Source organism: Mastomys coucha, unplaced genomic scaffold, assembly GCF_008632895.1.
Source record: "Mastomys coucha isolate ucsf_1 unplaced genomic scaffold, UCSF_Mcou_1 pScaffold6, whole genome shotgun sequence".
Lineage (NCBI taxonomy): Eukaryota > Metazoa > Chordata > Mammalia > Rodentia > Muridae > Mastomys > Mastomys coucha.
This window is the reverse complement of record NW_022196912.1, coordinates 100,771,240-100,778,952: the sequence shown is the minus strand read 5'-3', so window position 1 is coordinate 100,778,952 and position 7,713 is coordinate 100,771,240.

Below are 7,713 nucleotides of genomic sequence, written 5' to 3'. Positions count from 1 at the left end.
GATGGTTGTGAGCCACCATGTGGTTGCTGGGAATTGAACTCAGGACCTCTGGCAGAGCAGTTAGTGCTTTTAACAGCTGAGCTATCTCTCCAGCCCAAAAGAGTCATTTTTAAAAGACTTATTATTATTTTATACTATGTGAATACATGTGTATCTGGGTATGAATATATACATATAAATATAGGTGCCTGAACAGTATAGAAGGGACATCAGATCCTCTGTAGCTGACATTACAAGTGGGTGTGAGCTGCCCAATGTGGGTGCTGAGAATCCAATTCTGGCTGGATCTCTGTAAGAGCAGTATGTATTCCTAACCACTGAACCATCTCACCAGCCCCAAAAGAGGCAATTCTCGAAAGGGAAATTAGTGTGCTAATTAGGAGGATAGATACTTGATAGTAAAAAAAAGTCACTTATATCACTCGTATTCCAGTTTCTGGGCCACAGTTCAGTGACAGACACCCTGTCTGGCATGCCCAGGTTTTAGCCTCAGCCAGAGCCAGGCCCTATTTTAATTCTAGGTCCTCAGCAGTCAGCCCTTCTTAGTCATAGAGCAGATTCCAGATGTTCATACTGAAATAAACAAGTCTGAGAATGTAAGAACGAATGGATTCTTCACACTCATCAGTCTGAATAATCCATCTAGGGTACAAGCACATGTTAAACACTTGTTCAGTTAGATGCTAGGGAAATGACAGTGAACAGAGAGAGTCTCCATCCATCCCTGCCTGGAGGGTGATAAATAACCCACGTCTAACACTGGCCACCACCTGGGTGCCTTTGCAATGTTATGGGTGGCTTTTGTTTTTTAAGAGTTTTATGTAGTCTTGGCTAGCCCAGAATTCAGTATATAGATCAGGCTGGCCTCAAACTCAGAGATCCACCTGTGTCTCCTGGGGTCAAAGGCATGCGCCATTATGCCTGCCCTACCTTTTCCACAAAGAGACAGAGGAAAGAGAGGAAGAAAAAATGAACAAAAGAAAAAGATACAAAGGAAGGAGTAAGGAAGGAAGGAGTAAAAAAAGAGAGAGAAAGAGAAAGACAAGGTATAAATTATCAATATGTAAGTGAGTGAAGTTTAAAAGCATCTCACTGAAGACTCAGTGGCAGAGCCAGGCTTTGAGGGCAGAGGAAACTAGAGAAGTAGGGGATGGACAGAGCAGGCACAGGGGAAAGAGACTGTAAGATGTTCAGGCCCCTGGATTCAGGAATTACGGATGCCTCATATTGAGAGTGACTTTGATAAATTCTTCAACCCCACCCATGCTGAGAACAAGTCTAGACAAGATGCATGGGGGCCAAGTATTACTGATGTGAGTCTCACCTAAGATGAGTAGAGTCAAATGGTGTGGTGCTGATGTGAGTCTCAGCTCCATTATGTGGCTGCAATGGTACATATAAAAAGAGCTGCTGTTAAGAGTCAAGGGTCAGGGCTGGAGAGATGGCTCAGTGATTAAGAGGACTGACCACTCTTCCCGAGGTCCCCAGTTTAATTCCCAGCAACCAAATGCTGGCTCACAACCATCTGTAATGGGATTCAATGCCCTCTTCTGGTGTGTCTGAAGAGAGCAACAGTGTACTCATATATGTACTGTTCCTGCTGACCTCATTGGGACCCCTCAATTGAACTCCCGAGGCAGCAGCTCGGCTCGGCCCATCAGGTGTCTGGAGTCAGCTCCAGGGATTAAGCCAGAACCGGGAGCCCAGAATTCAAAAAGAACTAAAACTTTAATCCGCTTTCCTGCCTGGAGCCCTCGCTTGCAGGGGCTTATTTACATGACTGATATGTACTGATATGCTTGTTCCCTGTTCTCACTTATATGCTAAAAGACATAAGACTGTTTTGCCTCAGGTATAAATATCCCGATTCACTAAGTAAAGATCACACCTTGATAAGCATTTACTTGGTGTATTCCTTGTGTCTCCTAACCCGCTTATGTTCACAGGATCTCGACTTCCCCGTTCGTGAATCACCCACGTTTAGAAGGAAACTGCGGGCCGGCTTCCTTCACATATACATAAAATAAATAAATGAATCTTAAAAAAAAAAAAAAGCTGGGGGGTCTACGTCATGGCTACAAGTTGGGAGATGGTTCGAAAAGTTTGGGGTCAGTAGTTTTAAATGCCACTAGATAGAGAAATTAGATAAGGACTTGGCTTTTCAGAGAAGGGCTCTGTAAAAGTAACTGCGGTTTTTCCTTTGTTCCCTTTGTTCCCAAATAATGACAGAGTGTTTCTACCCCTATGCCTGCTCTAGTCCATTTTAGGTACCAAACAAATGACACAGACAACTAAGAAATTTATTAAAAGGTTGCAAGCCCTATAACTGGGCAGATGCTCATCTATTCTAATCCTCTAAGGCTGATTAACCAATCAGAGGTGATAAAAAATAATTTTTATGAAACATTGACACTGGAGATGATTGACAATGCCAGTGTCTAACTGCAACCAGATTCCTGGACACAGAAATCAGCATCTGAATACACAGTGCACAAAACCATCCCCTAACACCTCCCTCGTTAGCCCAACAAAAGGCTTGTTTTCTTTTTTCTTTTTTCTTTTTTTTTGTTTTTTGTTTTTTTGCTTTTTTAGATTTGTTTTATTTTATTTTATGTGTATGAGTACACTGTAGCTATACAGATGACCGTGAGCTATCATGTGTGTGGCTGCTGGGAACTGAACCCAGGACCTTCTGCCAGTCCCTCTCGCTCAGGCCCCGCTCGCTCTGGCTCTGCATAATTCACTGTCTTCAGATGCACCAGAAGAGGGCGTCCGATCTCATTACAGGTGGCTGTGAACCACCATGTGGTTGCTGGGATCTGAACTCAGGACCTTCAGAAGAGTAGTCAGTGCTCTTACCCGCTGAGCCATCTCGCCAGCCCAGCTTGTTTTCTTATATTAATAACTATAAACAATAATAATAATTATAAAAACTCAGGTAAAATTATATTATAATGTACAGTCCATCTTTATTTGACAACCTTGGATAATATACTTATTATCTAACCTATCTTGGCAAGTTCAGAGTTCTTTAGTTAAACAATTTTCTATTATAGCTTGAGTTCATCAGCCTAAGAATATCTTTGTAGACTTTAAAACATTTTCTTAAATCCTAAACAACTTAAGCTTACTTGTGAGACTGTGGCTATCAAATCTTCAACTCCACCAGAGACCTGAGAAGGAATAAATATCACCTGAGAAAGCAGGAAGTGCAGAAGTGGCTTTCAACTCTATAGGAAAGAGAGACGGGTGGCTGCCTGGACAGTCACTGCGAAGTTTGTCTGCAACATTGGAGCATCATCCTCAGCCTTTTGGCTCAAATATCTGCCAGACTTTTCTGTGAAGCAGGAATTATGAGGGACTGCATACCTTGTCTTGGCAAAGCTCCGCAGTTGTCTTCCCTGCTTGTCCTTAGCTTGAACAGTATGCTGTCAAGTTGGAGACAGGGGCAGTTTCTTGCCCAGTGGCTAGCTTCCCACTTTTGACGAAAACTCCATGTGGAGGTTCTTCAATGCTCATTAACGTCTTTGAAGTAGGATGGGATTGCTGTCAGCAGCTGACATGTCTCACTGTCAAAAAGGCCTTTTATTAAGAAACAACTTTAACGGGCGGTGGTGGCACAAGCCTTTAATCCCAGCGCTTGGGAGGCAGAGGCAGGTGGATTTCTGAGTTCGAGGCCAGCCTGGTCTACAGAGTGAGTTCCAGGACAGCCAGGGCTACACAGAGAAACCCTGTCTCGAAAAATCAAAAAAAAAAAAAAAAAAAAAAAAAAAAAAAAAAAAAAAAAAAAAAAAAAAAAAAAAAAAAAAAAAAAAACCAAAAAAACTTTAAATGCCGTATTCTGTGAACTCTGAGGTTTTTGAAGACCATCTATCTACAATATATCCAAATTATTTGTTTCTCACTATTTACTATTTGTTCAACATAGGAAATATATTTTTGTAACTAACTAAACTAGTATCTAACATGACCATAAGTTTTGTTGACTGATTACTAATTTGCACTTCTTAGTTATAAACTAAACAGTTTGCAACTTTCAAAGAACTAGAACTTCACATTGCATTTTAAGGAATTAATTAGATATAATACCTTAAACAAGAGTTGAAACATATCTACAGTAGGTAATAACAAAATATAACCTTAAATTTGTATCAATGTGCAAATTCTGTACCAAATGTAAAATATTCGGTTTATTAATGCTTTTTGGTGAAAATGTAGATTGAGTAACCTACCCTTTAACCCTTTATTATATCATTCTTCTACCCCACCTTTTTCTTTTCATCCCTTCTCCCTACCTTCCTTTAATAGTAGTAGATAGGAGGGAGAGAAAGATAGAGAAAAGAAAAAGAGAAAAGGAGATCCCTGAATCTAACCTCCCTTACCTTGTTTACTCCCTGACTAAGACCATAAACAACTTGAGACTAGTCTCCCTTAAAGGATGATTAAACATCCACCACCATTGAAAGACCAAAGCCACCCATCCCACCTCTTGGAAATGGGGGCATCATTCTCTTAAAATTACTTCCTGTTGTATGGGGCAAGCATCCCTTTTGGGGACCCATAGAAAGTTGGGTTATATGCCAGTCTTAAGAAAGCTAGCTGTAACATTTATTGTCTAGTCTCTATGTGATGTGAAATCGCAGGGCTTAAGTGAAGTCCTGACTGGAATAGACTGTAAGGCTGGGCAATCTTAGTAGCCATTTTGAAATGGTCCTGGAAGCAAGTTTTGATGAAATAGCTATTGAGGTAGTCTGAGACTGGATCAAGCAGGATGCTAGAATAAATATGGCTCAGCCTCTCAGCATTCTTCTCAGGATCCTCGAGGGTAAATCTTGCACGACTGCTTTAACTTTACTGGTGTCTGATGCTTTTGTTCTGTAAACATATAAACTTTCACAGGTAATATACATGTTTGTAGTAGTATATGTATGCAGTGTGCACAATTCAGTTAAAGAGGGCAGATTCTCTGCTCTCAGCTTGATCAGGTAAGGCATCTGTTTTTCTTCATAAGTTAGTTTGGACTGTGTAATCAGACTGTAATATAATTTTCACCCCTGCCATTTGAAAGGATGGCATCAGTCCTGAGGATTCTGTGGCCAACAAGATTTATTGGTTATGTGTAGCTGAACTCCTGGCTGGAGACATTTTCATGTCTCAGCCACTCTCAGAGCTGTTCCCATGAAGAGGGATCAGCATTTTATGTTATACGTTTTGTTGGTCTTCTTGATTCCTTACATGTTTGAAGTCAGAGTCTTCTGGAGGTCTTCTCTGGTCAAATTTAATCTTTATTAGTTTTAAAGGAATCTATATCTTTTCTTCTCTTGTTGAAACAAAGATAAAACCTCTTTCTCAATACAACACATTTCCTTCCTTCCATTCTGAACTTAGGACATCTTTAATATAAACAGGCTGGGTTGGTTCAGCAGTCTTTCCCATAATCCAATGTCTCTTAGCAAGTGTTTTGTTTGCTTGTTTGTTTTGTTTTATTGTTCATTAGTGTTTTAAAAATTTAAAGTTAATAAAGTATTATGTAATTTTTCTCTGGGGGGGTCTTTGTTACCCCTTTTTGTTTGTTATGTATCCCTTTAAAAGTATGATTAGATCTTTCTGCAACTGCTTGTTCTGTAGGGTTGTGTGGGATACCTGCAATATGCTTTCTATTGTAATAAGCAAAAAAAAGTTACTTCATTTTACTAGAAACATATGCTGGAGTATTGTCAGTCTTAACGTGTCCTGGTATCCCTATGCTTGCCATAACTTCTAGTAAATGTGTAATTACAAAACCATCCTCTTCAGAACTTAAAGGAGTGCCCATTGAAATCCTGAATATGTGCCTATGCTATAGTGCACATATTTTAACTTTTCTAAACTCTGCAAACTGAAACATATCCATTTGCAAAATTTCATTTCTTTGGGGACCTTTAGGGTACCTCCTTCTAGTTAATGGAGTTTGGTTATACAGAGAACAAGTAAGACATTTCCTTATAATTTCTTCAGTGTGTTGTCAAGTAATAGAAAAAAATCCCCTTTAAACTTTTACTGTTAATATTGTATTTTAAAATGAAGTTCTGAAGCTTCTAGCAAGTTTCCTATTAATAGTTGACCAAATTCATCACGATCTTGTGCTAGAGGGCCTGGTAGACCTTTATGGAGTTGGATATGTGTTACATAATGGATGATTTCTGTTTCTGATTACTTGTTGAATAAACAGTGAAGTTAACTCCAAATCAGCGGTTTCTATATGCAAAACAACTCTTTCTGCATATTGAGAGTCAGTAACTATATTAAGAGATTCAGGAAAATCATGTAATACCATAAGAATTATATACAACTCTGATTTTTTAATTACGTCATACAGACTTTGAATTATTTTACTTATATTCTTTAGACTTTTAGCCTACCTTTCCTGACTTATTTGCATCAGTATAGAATTTAGGGACTCCAGAAATTGGTGTTCCTCTTACTCCATGAGAGGGAGTCCAATTAGTTCTTTTTATAAACTGAAGTCACTTCCTTTTGGGGTATTTGTTATTAATTTCCCTCAAAAAATTATTGCAAGCCCTTTGCTGATGTTCACTCTCTGCCCATAATGAGGTAATTTTGCATTAGTAAAAGATAACATGATTTGTGCTGGATCTAGTCCTGCTAATTGATGAAGTTTCATTTTTCCTTTTAGAATCAATTCAGAGACATTTTTCTATATAGGTCTTTAATTTTCCACTCTGTATGCTAAACATATCTATCCTAATGTAAAATCTTCTCTTTACAAAAGAATTCCCGTGGGAAAATGAATACAAGGCACAATAACTAAAATCTAGTCAAGCGTAGGATCCAAGTGACTCACGTGTGTGCCTCCTGTAACGTCTTTCCACCAGAGTCACTTCTCTCTCAGCCTCAGCTGATGATTTTCTTGGACTATTTAAATCTTTATCACCCCGTAAAGTTTGAAAGAAATTATTTAGCTCTTGAGTAGTTAATCCATTGTGGGCCAATTAATATCTCCCAACAATTTTTGGAAATCATTAAGAGTTTCCGATGAACTCTTAGTGTCGCTCCTGAGTTGTACTTTGTGTTCAATTTTCTGCAGACTTATCTTATATTCTACATAATTAATGGACTTTCCTCTGCATTTCTTTTTAATCAGGAGAAGTTTGTAATCCCTAATAAGGCAAAAATTCTCTTTACTTCATCAAACATTTTTCTAAGATATCTTCATTTGAATCAGTCAAAACAACAACAACAACAAAAAACTCTCCAAAAAAAACCAAAAACAGATAACAAACACAAGCAAAACTTCATGAATGTTTTTAGAACTTAGTATTTTTCTTCCATATTTACCAAGCTTTCTGAGTTTAAATATATGCATTGTTAAATGAAAGAAGGGTACTTGATCCTTCTTTGAGCCCACTTTTACAGAAACATGAGAGAGTCTTAAAAGTTCCTCTCCTTTACCCTTTCTTTTTCATCACAGTAGAAAGCAACAGTGGTGAAAAAGGAAAAAAAAAAAAAGATGATGTAGGAACCATGCTGTACACCTGCCATGATGGTACACACCTGCCATGATGGCACACACCTGCCATGCCAGCACAGTGCACACCTGCCACCATGGAGCACACCTGCCATGCCAGGACTCAGGATGTTGAGCCAGGTGGAACTGAGGGTTCCTGGCTGTATATAATGAGATCAATGAGAGAGAGAGAGAGAGAGAGAGAG